General features: G+C 40.9%; 1 long non-coding RNA gene across 1 annotated transcript; it reads right to left on the reverse strand.

Annotated features, from left to right (window-relative positions):
* Window positions 1-3632: 3632 nt before the first annotated feature.
* On the reverse strand, window positions 3633-5166 carry LOC115415432 (uncharacterized). Its single transcript, XR_003934812.1, has 4 exons — window positions 5094-5166; window positions 4775-4851; window positions 4109-4320; window positions 3633-3723 (listed from the first exon to the last, which is right to left on the reverse strand). It is a non-coding gene; the product is annotated as an uncharacterized LOC115415432 (long non-coding RNA).
* Window positions 5167-17982: the final 12816 nt, after the last annotated feature.

Here is a 17982-nt window from a genome sequence, read left to right on the forward strand (position 1 = left end):
AGTGCTGTGTTCACAAAGTGAGTACCGTTGTCTGATGAGATCCTTTTTGGGATCCCCCAACGAGGCAAAATTTCAGTTAACAAAGCCTTAGCCACTGTGGAGCTGTCTGCATGTTTTGCAGGAAAACATTCGACCCATTTGGACCACATGTCTACCATCACCAGACAATACTTTTTACCCTCAGCTGGAGACAGCTCCACAAAATCCATCATAAGGTGGTCAAAGGGGAGGTGTGGTTGCTCGTGACCTGCTGAGCGACATGGGAAAGACTTTGTAGTGTTATGAGCAGCACAGATAAGACATTTCTTGCAAAATTTCTCTGCAACCACTGTAAACCCCTTCGCGAACCAATACTGTGCTATAGCATCTAACATTCCTCCCTTAGACGCATGATCTACGCCATGTGTCAACTTAGCAAACCAGGGGAAGAAATGTTTGGGCAGACAAGGTCGCCCATCAGCAGCACGCCACACAGAAGAAGAATCCAGTGCACAACCACACGAGGCCCAAACACGCCTTTCATCAGGAGTGGCAAAGGACTGTGTGTCAGACAGCGACGCGGGAGGGGCCCCCTCTGACTGCTGAGACAAGAAGGAGGAGGCGGCCTCCAAGGACGCAGCAGCCCTGGCAGCTGCGTCTGCTCGGGAGTTCCCCTGCGTGACGTCAGTGTCTTCCTTCTGATGCGCCTGACATTTCACAACTGCAATAGCAGAAGGGAGAAGAACAGCATCCAACAGATGTGCCACAAGAGATGCATTCAGAATCGGCTTACCATCAGACTTCAAAAATCTACGGTGCTTCCACAGGGCCCCAAAGTCATGCACCACACCAAAGGCATACCTGGAATCAGTAAAGATAGTGACAGAATGGCCCTCAGCCAACTTACAGGCCTCCGTCAAAGCGACAAGCTCAGCCGCCTGTGCTGAATAGTGTGAGGGCAAGGGGCCTGAGGAGACCGTGTCGACGGACGTGCACACCGCAAAACCAACCCTGTTCGTGCCAGACGCGTCCCTAAAAGAAGAACCATCTGTGAAGAAAACAAAGTCAGGGTTTGACAAGGGCACATCAGAGATGTCCGGGCGAGGGGAACATGTCTGCTCCAACGCGGCCTCACAACAATGAGGTTCTCCATCCTCAGCGGTCGGAAGTAGTGTGGCGGGGTTAAGAGTCGTACAGCGCTTCACAGTGACATTTGGCATGTCCAGCAGAACGGTGGTATATCTGCGCCACCGGGCTGCGGACAGATGTGAGGTCTTCTGCTCTAAAAGAATGACAGAGACAGAATGTGGAACCAACACAGTCAAAGGGTTATACCCAACAATGTCACGTGATGCAGCCACAGCCTTTTCACATGCAGCGACGGCACGGAGGCAAGAAGGAAGACCCGCAGCCACAGAGTCAAGTTTAGTGGAGAAATACGCCACCGGGCGTAATCTGTCACCGTGAGCCTGCAACAAAACAGAAGACATAAACCCACGTTTCTCATCCACAGTCTGTGTGAATGGTTTGGCCGGGTCAGGGAGGGCCAAAGCAGGGGCAGAACACAAGGCCATTTTGAGAGACGTGAACGCCTGTTCAGCCTCAGATGTCCACACAACTCTATCATGTGCATTCAGGCCCTTACCATGAATACATGATGACAGAGGGTGCTCGAGCTCAGAATAATCAGGAATGAACGCCCTGCAATAACCAGTCATACCTAAAAATGACATCATCTGCTTTTTCGTGACCGGCCTAGCAATGTTCTGAATGGCTCGAATCCGTTTAGGATTGATGAGCCTTTGGTTCTGAGAGATCAGGTGCCCCAGAAACACAACCTGCTGTTTACAAAACTGGAGCTTTTTGGCGCTGACCTTATGACCCTCCTCCCCCAGGTGAAGCAACAACGACCTTGTGGCCTCGACACAAGCCTGTGAAGAAGGACAACAAAGGAGAAGGTCATCAACATACTGCAAAAGAGCAACACCTGGTGGGAGGTCAAGGTGGGACAGCGACTCAGCCAAAATGGAATTGTAAATGGTTGGGGCCTCACAATACCCCTGAGGCATGCGTGTCCATGTGTACATTTTGTTTTTGAACTGAAACGCAAACCAATATTGGCTATCTGCATGCACAGGCACAGATGTGAACGCGTTCGACAGGTCAATAACAGAAAAGTGAGATGCAGATGGCAGAATTTGTGACAAAATTGTGTGTGGATTTGGAACCGTGGGCACGCGTGGAACCACGGCTTTGTTTACTGCCTGCAGGTCTTGAATAAACCGCCATGTGTCTGGGTCAGGGGGGGTCCGCGCCTTTTTCAAAGGAAAAATCGGGGTCCTGACCGATGAAGCAGGACATGGGACTATAATTCCCGCATTCAAATAAGCTTCGAACACGGGAGTTATGCCATCGATTGCTTCCTGCTTCAGAGGATACTGTTTCTGACATGGCCTGTAGTCAGATCGCGGGGTGACGATGACCGGTGGGCAATTTCGGACGAGACCCACATCATGAGGACCCGCAGCCCAGACACCAGACGGGATATCAGCCAGTTCGGGTGGCACAGAGGCAGGAGGGGGATCTGTGGGAGATGTAGACACACATATGAGCGTTTCATCATCTACTAACTGTACAGTTTTCTGACAGTGAAACACTGATGTCATGCTCTGCCTGAATCCCCCCAGCCGGGGGGAGAACATGACAGTGGGGTCAGCAGTGGCACGCCAATCAGACACCCACAAGGCCTTTTTCATCCATGAGCCCACGTGTTTCCAATCCATACCACGTGGCTTGGAAAGTGCAATGTGCGGTGTGTCATCAAGCCTGTAGAAAAGACGTTGGTTATCAGTCAGAGACACAGACAAAGCACAACACTCTGAATCCCAAAACATATACCCAGCTGTGAGCTTATCAGAAGTTGTGTGGAAAAACTTTTCCTCGTATGTGGAATCAGGGCCACCAGGACTAAAATGAGAGGTGCAATATAAGTCGTCAGGGGGTGAAACATGGGCGCCAGGCTGAACTCTGTTGGCGCACAGTTCGACCCATTTTTGCGTAATTTGGGGAGAACAGACCCTCCACTGGTATGCATAGTCTGGAGCCCCAGCCGCATACCTAAGCATTGTGTGTGTATACACAGAATGCGAGTGGAGGCCTGTGCCCACGACTGTGTTTCCCTGAGTTATCATTAACCCCTCTGGACCCGATTCAAGTTTTACCCCCAATTTACGCATCAAATCCCGGCCGCACAAATTAATGGGACAGATGGGTGAGAGTAAAAACCAATGTTGGAATGAACATTCCTGTGAAACACATGTCAACGGAACAGTAAAGCACTCTCTGTCCTGTTTACCCCCAGCCGACACAGAAACAATAGTTTTTCCACTCAACTGTGGTGTAGGTGTTAGATCTGCATGCCTGATAACAGAATATGTAGCCCCACTATCTACTAAAAATGACAAATTGACACCATTAACAGTAAACTCAATCACTGGGAGTTTCTTAAAGGAGTCAGTAGTTAGCTGAGCGTATGTGTGTGTGTGTGTGTGTGTGTGTCTGCTATCATTGCATGTGTGTGTGTGTCACCTCCTCCTCCCTGAGGCAGAGCTGCAGACCCAGCAGTGGGCGTGGAATCCGAGTCTGGAGGTCCACCCCTCAAGGCCGCGAGTCAATCCCCGCCCCTGTTCCCTCTTCGTGGCTGTCTCCTCCTCTTCCTCTGTGGGCAGTCCCGCTTCCAATGTCCTTGCCGGCCACAGAGGTGACAAGTCAAGCGATTTTTCTTTTTTTGGTTGAAGGCAGGCGAAAAAATCTCCCAAAAACGCCTGTACTCTATTGCATTTGCCTACAATAGCAACCTTATACGATTTTCTTTTTGGTTGAAGGCGAAAAAATCTCACAAAAACGCCTGTACCCTATTGTATTTGCATACAATAGATACCCGACACAGGTCTATAGATATTTTTTCCTCTCCTTTTTTTTTTGGTTTTTTTTGTTTTTTTTTTTTGTTTTTTTTGTTTTTATATATATAAACCCGAATCGCACACCACTATTATTTCAGTGACGTGCCCAGTGACGTGAGTTTGGACCACAGGGAGTACCCCACAACCCCCAACTGTAACTTTCTCACCGTGTGTTATGTCGTTGAACTCAGTCTAGATTCCAGTGGTGAGACGGGCGGGGCTCGGAGCCGGTCCCCCGTCCGCGGTGTCGTTTTACCACGGGGCTACAGCCGCTTTTTGGCCCGTAGGATGATCAGTCCACCAATCTCCGTTCCCCGTCCGAACACACTCACGGAATCCTGCCGACAACGCCAATTTGTCGTGGAAATTTACCGTTCAACTGTTAACTCACACAAAGAAAAAGGGAGAAAGTTAGAGTTAAAATAATAAATGCATTTATTGAGAAATCAATCACAGACAAAGCTCTGTAAATGAAGTCTGCCTAAACAAGAGAAAACTAAAGATTATATAGAACCAAATCCAACCCCCTCAAACTATGATGTCATTCCTTACGTACATCGTACCACCCCATACTACTCCTTCTCTGCTCCGTGAAGAGGTCATGAGGACCTCTTCACTCTAACCTTGCTTGAATACAGGCGCCATCCTCTATCTACACATTCAGACATTTAGGTGTTTGGGTTTCAACTCAAGGTAAGAACTTCGTCCCCAAGTCGGGGTTGCTACAGAGTGGTAAACATCACACATAACAATGACTCAGCATGTACTAAACAGTATAACATATTAAAAGAGTATAAAATATAAAAAGTAAATTTTTCCACCACAATACTCACCATTTACTGCAGAGCCTTTGGAACAGTGCACCAAGCAAAGTTGTCACAGGTCTCTGAATAAGAGGAACACCAAATACCTATTCAGAAAAAAATATTATACATTACAGACAGTGAATACTATGACCTTCATTATGGTAGGAATCATTATAGGACTGTTGTATTAGACTGTGTTAGTTTTAGCTACGAATGTTGAATTGTATTGCAATTGTAGCAAATACAAAATGTTTTGTTTTGTTTTTTTTCAAAAATTAAAAGCAACATAGTTAAATCAAGTAAGACACATCACGTAAATCATCAAAATAATTTTAATAATACTCACCAATTACGAAAGCGCCCATGAAACTGCTCAAAGCAAGTGGGTCAGTCACCTGGTTTTCAACTATCAGATACCTATTAAAAAAATAAATGAATAACAGAAAAATATATTTTTTAAATTACTTAATCATATCCCATTCCTTCAGATATTCAATTTAGCCTGAGAAATGAAAAGGAGAATTATATTTTGTTTTTCTGTATAAACTGAACTGTGAAAAATAACATTTGTTTGTCCATTGTCTGCTTGAAATTAAAAATTGAATAAGTAAGAACACAAAAACAACAGGTCTGTGAGTGTGTCTACTTAACCCATAAAAACCCAGTGTGACTTTGGTGGCAGTTGCTAAATGAATTTTTCTTTCTATTTCACTTTTCTTAAGCGATTTATCACGACTTATTTTCACATTATTCTCTGTATTTTGCACATTCTCTGTGAAAATCCAGTACTTTCTTATATTTAATTCACCGATCATGTAGATGTTCATCAAAGCCCAGATTAAAGCTGAGGGTTATTTTATCAGAAACAGACAAAACAGAAGAAAAACTTACTTTTTTAGCAATGATATCAATAACTGAACATAGACCCAGTGTCTCCATCCACTGTCATTGATCCATCTCCATGGGTTTTACCGGTGAACCAATATTGAAGAAGATGACAGTGTTTCCACAGTAACTATGGATACTCTGAACATCTAAATGGGTCATATCTGATGACCATGAAAAGATGACAAATTATTTTACACCAATTATTTACATGTATTGGTTGGATTACTGGATCAGAAGTTATTAAAAATGTTATACTGGTAGATGATTTTGGTTGCCAGTACATGTTTGGGTCTTCAAGGGTTAATGGACACAGCTGACAGACAGGTGTAAACTTCAGCTGAATTCACACTGTATCCAGCAGTGAGGCAGCTTCACACAGGTTTGCTTTAGTACTTTTACTGTAACCCCTGTGACAAAGTCAGAAAACATCGTTTTGTTCTTCTAATTAACTGCATTACTGATGTTACCGGCGCTCTCTCTCCTCATTCAACCTACAGCTCGCTTGCCCGTCTCTCTCACTTTCTCTGAGCTGGGGACACTTTTGCCAGCTTTGTTTTTATCAGATTTTATAAAAGACGAACGACACATTCTACACAGCCTGCTCCCAAATTGAAGATTAACCCTTTCATGCATAGTGGTCACTACAGTGGACAGTTCTTCTCCAGCTGTTCTCTTGTATATTCATGGGTTTTGTTGTTTTAGTTCCATATCAGTCAACACAGTGGACACTTAAGAATCATTCCATACACTGACATTCTTACCATCACTGTACCTTTCCTGTTCTTGATAAACCTGATCTGCAGTGACATATTTGAGTGTAAATTATTTGCTACTTATTAGACTGTAATTACCAGTTGTTGTTTTTTTTAACAAGTTGTTTTTTGTTGCATATTATCTGAGTGAGTAACTAGTATTAGTGTGTTAAAATGTGAGAACACATAAGATTAGCAGCATTAAAAATGTTTTTATTTCATAGTATTCACAAAGTATGTCAGTAAATGCATGTTTCTTTGCTTAAAAAATGTAATTTTTAATCTGTTCTGTTGTTTGTACATATAACCTGTGCTGCTACTCATTCTGTTTGTGTGCTGCCTCTTAGCCAGGTCATTACTGTAAATGAGCATAAGTTCTCCACTAACTTACCTGGTTAAATAAAGGTTAAATTTAAAAAAAATAAAAATAAAAAATAAAATGCATGGTGTCCAGCTGAGTGCACATTTTTGTAACTCCATGAGAAGTAGGTTCATTAAAAAAAATTCAATCACATTGTTTGGTTTTTTTTTTTATGCAAAAAGAAGAATAAAAATACCCTGGGGGGGGGGGGGGGGGGGGGATCTTGATTTAAATTCTCATAATTCATGCATGAAAGTGTTAAAAATCCAGAGGGCCCAGTGTCCCTCCTCCATGCTAACAGTCAGCTGGTCTGTCCTCTCACTGTCAGTAAACGGTCTATGTCAGGGGTCAGCAACCCTGGTCCTACAGAGCCACTATCCTGCATGTTTTAGATGGTTCCCTCTTCCAGCACACCTGACAGTCGTTATCAGGCTTCTGCAGAGCTTGATGATAGGCTTATCATTTGAATCAGCTGTGTTGGAAGAGGGACACATCTAAAACATGCAGGATAGTGGCTCTCTAGGACCAGGGTTGCTGACCCATGGTCTATGTCATGTCACAGTGACCTAACCTCCGGAAAAACGGAGAACTGACCTGCCAGCTTAACAGTAAACGGCTAAAATTTGCTTAGAGGTCTTATTTCTGTCTTTGTGCATAAGAAATCAATAGAAGTGAAACCCCAAAGGAACTTTGTGTTGGTAAATGCAAATTCTGCAAATGTACAGGATTTCAGTTCTGTTCAACATGTGGATGGTCATATGAACTATGTTTTCAGCTCAAAAATGTCCAATTTCATCACAATTAATGCTATATTTTCATGTCACAAATGGCCAAGTTATATTTGAACTGAATTTACCTGAAAAACAAATATTCTATTCTTTTAGACACATTGAGTGTTTTTGTGTCAACTGTTATTGTTTTAGATCCACAATACTAACATGTATGAATAAGAGGAGAATTAGCAATAGTAAGTCCGTAAGTTTATTACTAATGAAGTACTGGTACTGACCAGATCATCATGCGTAATGTCACGTCCGTCCACCAGCAAAAGTTTTCACATACACCTGCTATTAAAATCCAATATTTATGAAAATATAGGTTCCACTGTCAAATAATATCAGTAGTCTGTGCACAAATGGATTAGCATTATTTCAACACAGTTCTATGCATTTCTTACAACTTTCTTTTGACAAAAATGGCCACTCATTTGACCCCCTAAGGAAATTTTAGCCGTACTGTAAATGTAAAGAATGATGTTTACCCAGAACCATCATGTTAGCTCTCCTCTGCACCGCTTCCAACTGCCTCTGCCCCACTAAACTAAGCTCAGTTGTCAACAGCCCTCTTGAAAGCACACACTTTAGACTGAAGTCGACACAAAACATACGCTGTGTGTACATTTCAAGAAATATGACCGAATATAAAATAAGACTCGCCAACAGTCGTGTAGCTAACGTAAGTGGTAACTTAAGCTAACCTTAGCATTGACACTGACAGATTCATGTTGCTCGGTGCTAATAGCATAGAACAGCTTGGCTCTGTGAAAACAGTGCATAAAGTCATTCTGAATAACGTTGCATAAGATTAAATTCATCCTTACCTTGTACAGAGTGGTTCAAAGTAGCATTATTCTGAGTCCCAGCGAAAAACTGTCCGAGTGCAGCTGAGCTTTTCCTCCTAAAGCAGGAGCCCAAGAGTGTTTCTAAGAAGTCAACATGACTGACATATGTTAGGAGGAAGAATAGAATTAAACTGTTGTATATGTTATGAATTAAATGCTCTTTGGTCAGCTGCCCAGACTGTCTGTGCCAACGGTCACATAAGCAGGTCCCGCTCCATGAAGAAAACAGAGGATCCCTCTACAAAACATGGACAAATGACTGAATATGGGAATCCCTGTGGCGGTGCATCCAGGAAGGCTAAAACTAGAGCTGCACAATTAATCCAACGTAAACTTACAAGAAATACTACTTTGATATTTACCCTAAAAATGATTGACAACTTGGCATTTATGTCAGTCACAATATGTCAAATAACAAAATGTCAAGTTCTACAAGCTGTAGATGTGTCCTGATATTTTGACGTCTATTTTTCTATTTTAGAAAAGAATTATTCAGTATAATTATAAATTTCATATAATGTAATTATAAATTTAATGTAATTATAAATTTTATATTATTATAAATTTAATATAATTACAAATTTAATATAATTATAAATTTAATAATATAATTATAAATTTAATATAATATAATTACAAATGTAATATAATTATAAATTTTATATTATTATAAATGTAATATAATTACAAATTTAATATAATTATAAATTTAATATAATATAATTTATTAGGTTTAAACATAGAAAACATACCTCCCATGCATTCATCCATTCACCCCTATTAATGCGTCTGTACAGCATAAAAAAAAGAAAAAAAAAGCATTCTCTATTTCTATTCTAGAATGTGGATGACGTAATTTTGGACGCACACCCAAAAGGACAACACGCCAGCGCAGCGACCCTCACCCATGCTCACCCACCCACGCACACAGACACGCAGGCACGCACAACCCCTACTTGGACTCGACACGCCCCACGTCATTCCGCTCGCACCCTCCCTCAGCATCTGCGTCTACACCTACGTCTGACCATAGGGGTTCCCACCTGGACTCGTACCCACAACATCTGCTTCGCGAGACATGAGCTTAGACCACTGAACCAACGTGCTGTCCCAACTGTAGTCAGCTCGACACTGTATTTAACCCTTATGAAAATTACGTCACGCCTCACCCCTCCCACCCCCAAAATTCCACCTGAACGTTCTAAAAAAAAAAAGAAAAAAAAAAAAAAAAAAAACACTACTGACAGCCTGCCTTGGAAATGAGTAAACGCCTCAAATCAAGTCAAATAAAGATAATAATAATTAAAAATAAGTAAAAGAAATAAAATAAATAAAGATTGAAGTTGCCAATCGCGGAAGAGCCTTTCTAGCCAATCAGAGGCAAGGGTACGTGCAAATTCATGTCTTTGCAAACGAGAGGAAATACCGGATTTAGACCAAAGAAACTTTATCATTTTCATCAACACTTACTTTTATGTTGGTCCTCCATAACTTTTCCCCTCACAAATCTTATCCAGGGTGTCCCATAAGTCTCCATACATAGGAAAAATAAACGTTTCTTGACATAAACCATTTTGATTTCTACAATATGCTCTATATGACTGCCATTGTCGGGAACACATTTCAATGCGTGTCCTCCACTGCTGAAGAACTAGAAAGAAGAAATAGAAAGAAATACATGTTAGAACCATGGAATGGATTATGTCTCCTATGTATGGAGACTTATGGGACACCCTGTATGTGGAATAACCAGAATATATGTTTCAAACGTAAGTCGTTGTTTTTAAAGAATTGGGTTGATTACGGAACACTGCTTGTCTGTCAGTTGTTTAACAGGGAAGGTCACTTATTTACTTACAGTGAATTTTGGTTGGAATATAAAACTCCGGTACTCCCTAGAGAATATGCAGTTGTGTTTGATGCTATCTACTATTAGTCCTTCAACAACCATTAGCCCTCAAACTGCACAATCAGAATTATACACAGGAAATTTACATCCATTCTTGAGTAAAAAAAAAACTCATAATAAATGCATTAGAGAAGTGATTCAAAGGGATACAATTTGGAAGCCAGCTTCCATCTTTTTTTGGAGTCATTTATTTTCTGATGTGGAATGGGAAAAGGTATGGTTATTACCAAGGAAGTGATTCATTTCCAATAAAGTGACAGAGGTGTCTTTAAAACTGTTCCATAGGTGTTATCCAACTAATTCAGCTCTGATTAAGTAGAAGATCAGTGTCGACCCTTTTTGCTCATTTTCTCATAATTCAGATGAAACATTAACTCATTTGTTTTGGGAATGTGCCTTTTCTTCAACTTTTTGGTGTTATATCTTTTTTTTTTAAATAGAAAGCTGGATATTTCTTTTAACTTCAAAATTGAAGATATTTTATTTGGTTTCTTTATTACTGATTTGCCTGTTCGGAAATCGTTTATTCTTAATCTCATTTCCTTATTAGCTAAATTTCATATACATACAAGCAAGTCTGCCAATCAGAAACCCAGCTCTGTGGTCTTTAAATCTTATTTGAAATCCTATCTAGACACGCTTAACTTTTGCACTAACCCTAAAGCTGTGAAGACTAAAGCCTTATGTAAAGAGTTTAAGTTGTAATTTATTTATTTTTACATTATTTTTTTCTTGTTTATTCCTTTACTTTTATTTTATTTAATTTACTTACCTATTTATGTAATTGTATTTTATTTCTTCCTGCCTCACCTCGAGCATTGTTTTTTTTTTCTCCATGCCATGTTCTGGCCTATGTGTATATGGTATTTTGTAAGTAAAGTATGAAAAAAAGGAGAAAAATGAAAAAAAAATAAAGAAATGAAAATTTAAAAAAATTTAAAAAATATATACAAAAGTGTCTTTCATTTTGAGGTCAACAATCAACTAATAACCCTACACCAAACCTAATGCCACTGGAATAAACCTACCTTTTACATGACTGTAACCGAATACTTCATATTAGTTTGGGCTTTGATCCAAGTTTATAACCGGTGCGGTGCTTCTGTTTGGCTACAATAACGGTTTACAAGGGCCTTAAGCTCTCATTGCTGGCTCAAAGGAGTCACAACATCAACTCAACATTTTCAGTATAAAAAAAATGGAAAAAACAAATTTACAACAGCCTTGAACTAAATAATTCAGGCTTTTATGTACATTACAATAAACAGCATTAGATTTAAGTCCAAATTACAAATATTATTGCATCTTTTTAAAACAAACATCTGATTGGGTTTGAATTCATGTTTTGACACTTATATCTAATGGTATGATTGTTCATTTCCATATTTGGAAGTTTCACATGAGACTGAACTCCAACATAATAATTAGTATACTATTTCAACAAAAACTTCCAAAGGCAATAATTAAATCAGTGGTATCTGGTGGCAAATATTTGATCCACAAGCACCAGGCTCATTGATTCCAAAGTAATTAACTATACAATAAATATACAATAGATGTAAACAATGTGAAAAACCAAAAAAGTAGGACATACCTCCGCAGAAACTCATTTAATTCAATCAAAATCTTGCAATGAGAAAAAAAAAAAAAAAAGTAGTATCCAATTTGTACATGTCTGCTCCAGAAACTACTGGGTTCATCCATGGCCGACGCTCTACGCTTCATCCAGGTTTCATGAATATATGTGCAGTGGATATTCAGAGAAATAAATTAACAAGCAAATGGAGAGAAAATAACATCTTCAGAGGACTGAACAAAAATATGGCAGACAAAAACAGATTTAACATGAACAAAACATTATGATGGGTGACTCGGTGGTGCAGTGGTTAGCACTGGTGCCTCACAGACAGAAGGTCCTGGGTTTCATTCCAACACCGTCGATGGGGGGTGGGACCTTTCTGTGTGGAGTTTACCTGTTCTCCCCGTGTCTGCGTGGGTTCTCTCCAGGTACTCCGGCTTCCTCCCACCATCCAAAGACATGCACCGATAGGTTAACTGGTTAATCTAAATTGCCCTCAGGTGTGAATGTGACAGTGATTGTTTGTCTCTATATGTTCAGCCCTGAGATGAACTGGAGACTTGTCCAGACCCCGCCTTCGCCCCTGTGTAGCTGGGATAGACTCCAGCGACCCTAGTGAGGATAAAGCAGGTTCAGAAAATGAATGAATGAAAACATTATGATGGGCAATGAAGGCCACAATTTCATCTCATTTATATTCAGGAATGAATGTCATTTTAGCTAAATTGTGAAAAAGGTATTCTTAAAGCAGCGAGCTAATAATTAAAAACCATTTCACGATACAGTCTGAAGCCACAGACGTCAACAGGGTAACTGCTGATCCAACTAAATAATCTGCTACAGTGCTGTGTAAAAAGTTGGGCATTAAATCGTATCACCAACAGATATGACACAATTAAAGAAAAGCAGTTTCTGTGAATTACAGGCTTGTTATTTTAACCAGAATAAAAGCCAGGGATTGTAGTTTTGTCCTCCGTGAAGCTGTGACAGCAGCTCAGTCAACGTGAAACTGCAGAGAAGTTGTTCATCTGTTTGACTTTTCCTTCAGTTCATCAGCATGAGCTTCTCCTCGCAGACAGATGGGAAAGCACCACATTCCTCTTTATCCACCTTTCAGCGACTTTTAAAAACTCACTTTTATAAACAAGCATTTCATTAAATCAGGACAGTGTAGTGTGTGTGTGCGTGTGCATATATTTGTGTATGGAGGTTTGTTTCCATCTATATTGTGTCTGTGTGTTGTTGTATTCAGTGTTGGTTGTGGGTCTGTCTTAGGGGTTGTTTGTGACATATGTGACCATGGTGTTCGTTCAGTGTGTGTTGCTTGTGCCAGAAAGTTTCTATCTGCATGTTGAAACTGTTTTCTTATTCTCGTCTTTCCTATTTGTTCTTATCCGTCTCCTTTATGTGAAGCACTTTGTAACATGTTGTTTTAAAAAGTGCTATATAAATAAAACTTTACTTACTTACTACAGTGTTGACCATTCAAACAAAACAGACACTATTGTGGTTGCATGTCATGTCACTTTAGCCAGTCCAGATCATAGTCTTCGTCGTCACTGAACGGGGCAGGTGGAGAAAGCCCCTTCAAGCTTTGAACACAAACAAGAGAGAAAAAAGAAATCAAATATGAGTGATGTATGAGGAAAGATCTGGCACAACGCTGTCTGACTGAACACATAAGACGGAACACAAGGCAGGGGTCGGGGTTTCAAGCGGTGTTTCCCACCAAATCTGAGAGCTCAGTCTGGACTCTACAGAGGGTTTCTGACCAGTTCCTCCTTCTCTTCCTACTCGCTGGCCGGCACAGGGGGTTTGGCAGGAGTTGTGGTCTGGAAAAATGGCCCCTCTCCATTTTCCTCACCCATTCCCCCAGTCAGACTGAGAGAACAGTAAAAGAAGAAGGGATGACAGAGACACGAAGCGAAGTAGGGGGGTGAGACAGGCAGTTAGAAACACATGCAGAGAACAGAGTGGAGGGAGAAGATTCAACTTTCCTTTTATTGTCACTGTATACACCAGGGGTCACCAACCTTTTCTCTTCTGTGAGCTACTTTTACCTAATGAATTTGCTAGAGGGCTACTCTAATTTAGCAACGTTTATTTGCATAGCTAATTTTCGTACATATGCATATTTTGTATAATACGTTTGTAACATTGTGTTCTTTATTTATTTATATTTCTGTGTTTTAACATTTGCAATACTTAAAAAGTGTTAATATGAAACTATTATTTTACTTTAAGAAAATCAAAAGTAGAAAAAAACAAATACAAGCACTTGCATGCTGTATTCCTAAATATTTTAATATTCTGTCAAAAATCATGAAATGGAATAATCCTGCATATTTTTATAGAATTATTAAAACAAATAATACACACCTGTATGTGCATTTTTAATACTTTGAAATTGTGAAAAGGAATGTTGTCACTCACACAATAAAACTTCACCTGGATGTACTGCTGTATTTCTGAAAGATTTGACCTTTTCTAAATTCACACATGCTGTCAAAACATATCAGTTAAAACCAGAACTTTGTGCACAAAAATCCACCATCCCCGTCACTTCTACAGTCATCACACTGGAGTCAAACGCAGAGGCACCTGTTCAGGTCCGACTCCAGCTGTCTGAGCGCATGCGCAGATAGTGTACATATGTTTGCGCTTGTCCAGGATGTGAACCACTTTACTGATGCCTCTGTTGAAGCGCTGGCCTTGGTCAGTTTAGTGAACATGGACTGTTGTTTTTGGACTTTAGTTTTCAGCTCTTTTACCTTCTCTGTACGGAGGCTGATTCCCACTGGAGAATCTCCAGAAAAGTTGCTGTGAACTTTGGTGAAATTCCGCTCCACGTTGCATCTTTTACCGACTGCCAGGCTCCACCCACAGATCACACACACACACTCGTCTTTCACATTTGTCAAACAGAAGTCCGTGTCTCACTGTTGGTGAAAATAACTCCCTGACTATATTCAGCGGACATCGTTGCGGGGCTAAACCCACTACCTGCCTGGCATCCGGCTCATCCTGGGCCCCGCCCCTCTCCAATGACAGGCAGAAAACCAGCGCTAAAGTTTGATTGACAGCTAGTTGACCGTTTCATCTCGGGAGGGGAACAGGACACTTGTAATTCTGGTTGGGTGGAAATTTAGACCTGTTCTACCAAATGACGAATCAACTTTGTGTTCTTATATTAGTGACCCTTGGCGAACCACCGGTAAATCGCGAGCAACGTGTTGGAGAACCCTGAACTAGTTCTATTTTTAGAACAGGCCTGCGGGCAACTCGCGTGGTCCCTGCGGGCGACCTGGTGCCCGTGGGCACCGTGTTGGTGAGCCCTGGTATACACAGAGCATACACAATGACATTCTGATGTGCTTGTTAAAAACCAGTCAGTGTATCTTTTGGTAATTGGATTTTCTTTTCAGTGACAAAAGGAAAACTAGTGGGTAATTGATTCTCATTTTAAAACAGACAAATTAAAATGGAATTTCAAGGTGTTTTTCTTTTTCAGTGTCAAAACAGAGAAACCAAATTTAAAAAACAGATTTTCATTTTCTTTCTAGTAACAAAAAAGAAAGTCCAGAAGTGTCTAACGATATTAATTTTCCTAATTTCATTGTACACACAATGACAATAAAGGCTATTCTATTCTATTCTATTCGTTCATCTGGCTGTTTCTAATCTGTCTGTACATTTCAAAACCAGCAAAACATCAGTTTCACATCAGTTGCTCCTTTACTGTACTGTATCTTGGTTGCTTCCCAGACAAACTGGATTTAGACAATGTTTATCTCCTAAAGATTCTGTTGACATCAGCTAAAAGAGTCACAACAAAATGTTGGCTACAGAAAGAGCCACCCGCAACAGGCTTTTTTATTTCTATCGCAGAAAACATTTGACTGATAGAACAGCTGACTTTTACCCTGCGGCTCCAGGAGGAGCCCTGAAAAAGGCGCTGGAGAAAATGGACAGACTTTACAGTGACAGTACTAGTTAATAAACGCATTTGATGTTGTATGCATGTTTGATGTTATAATCGCCATACCTAGACCTCAATTTCATGTTCATGTTTTGTAAAACTAAAATGTTTATAAAAGTGTCAAAAAAAAACAAAACTCAAAAACAAAAAAAAACATTTTTGGGTTTGTGCTCACCGTTAACATAAAGCCTGGATGGACCTTGGCAGCGGTCACTTGTTTCTGATGGCTCAGATACAGAAGCAGCTTGTTCTGAAGGAAAGAAGAGATGCATTATTCATATAAATCAAAAGTTCATGTCAAACAAGTGACCGTCTGGCAAAGCTACCACCTCACCTCTTTTGTTGTGTGGCTTCCCAGTCCGGCTGCTCCCAGCTTCACATACTGTCAGTTAATGCTGCACCAGACACAACAATCTTTTAACTGGACTTCATTATGAGATGATTTGGTGGATTGTGACTTGATTGAAGTTAGAAAAAAGTGACATCAAAGCTCCTGACTGAAATGTAAAGTGGAGTACTCACTACCTGAAGGCTTGAACGTCTGTGGCAAACAATAGAGGGTCTGCACGTGACGTCAGCGCTAGCGGAAGTCACCGCAGTTCCACCCACTGAGTGGCAGAGAGAGGGAGATGAGTGACAGCGTTGGCTTCAATCCTGTCTAAACTGAAGAACAACATTTAATTAAAAATGGGGAAAGAGCTGTTGTGTGATTGATTGTATGAACAGGTTCTTAAAGCAGTCGGAGCTATCGTTTTACAGACACCCAAAGACAAAGAAAAGAGAAGGAGATGGATCCACAAATCCAGGAAACCAAACCTAGATCTGTGGATCCTGTTTGGTGTCAGCTAACATTCATTGATGCTGTATTTTTGGGTAAAATTATACCTTAAATGACCTATTGTTTTGGCTAACGTTCCGTCTTAGTGCAAGGGCTTTAGATTACCTTAATTTGGGCACATCAGATGCTGGAATCGGCGGAGGGGGTGGGTGCGGGATTAGATTTTTCAACAGTAATTCCTGTTTTCTCAGACTATTTCAGATATATTCGAGAGTATGAAGGCATGGATTCCACAAGTCTAATTTCCAGAAGTATTGATCAGCATATGGCCAGCTGATTTTAATTCCAAAATCACAGGACTGCATGCAGGCAGATAATTCATATGTCATATGTTTCACTGCGTTTGTTATGTGAGCGGCCTGAACTTATAGGTCGCCCACGAGGCATGGTTGTTGAGAGAAAACCTTTGGCGTACAACGTACGAGTCAATCTCCAAGCTCTCATCACCTCTCATTGGCCGAAACGGGTGATTTAGACCAATCAAACGGCGCAAATATGTCATACCTGCTGCCAGACAATAGTCTGGTCTTGTCTGTCTTTTATGTTTTGTGTGTCACTTCCTGTTTTATTTTGTTAAGTTTTCCCTCATGTGTCTTGTCTGTCGTCTTTACTTCCTGTTCCCCGCTCATCCTGACCTCTGTCCTGATTACCTGTCTCCGCCCTAATTTGCTTCACCTGTGTCTAGTTGTCTTCCCTCCCTTTTGTGTATTTAAACCCTGTCTTTTCCCCTTGTCAGTCGCCAGTTTGTAACTCCAATAGTTCAGACCAGCGTACTTGACCTCGTTTGTTCGTTTGCTTGCCTGTTTTTTTGACCTGTTTTGGATTCCTCGGTTTTTCGTCTTCTGCCTGATCCCTGTCGGTTTTTGTCTGCCTCATCTGATCTGGTTTTGACCTTCTCGCCCTGACTACCGGTACGTGAGTTTGCCTAGTCCTTATGTCCTGTTGCTCGATTGTTAGCCTGCCTGTGTATGACCTGTTTCCGTCCCTGACCTCCCTTTGCTTTTCCCCAGTCGGGGAAAAGACTCCTAACACCGCTCGGGGGGACGGGCTGCTGCCCTCGATCCGGAGGACGAATCTGAGGAGAAAATCCCCAACCATTATCCTCAAGATTCTGTCACTCATTATATTTTTTCACCTGTGTGTGAACAATAAACCTTTTGGAACTAACTTTTGTTGTCGGAGTTCTGCATTTGGATTCTGTGTTTGTGCTAACGTTATCACAAAATATGATTTCTGCGGGAAGCATGAATACTTGTGCTTTCCTGTTCGGTACATATGTGGTGTTGTTGTTGTCAATGTTTTCTCTGT

This window comes from Sphaeramia orbicularis, chromosome 24 (genome assembly GCF_902148855.1).
Source record: "Sphaeramia orbicularis chromosome 24, fSphaOr1.1, whole genome shotgun sequence".
Classification (NCBI taxonomy): domain Eukaryota; kingdom Metazoa; phylum Chordata; class Actinopteri; order Kurtiformes; family Apogonidae; genus Sphaeramia; species Sphaeramia orbicularis.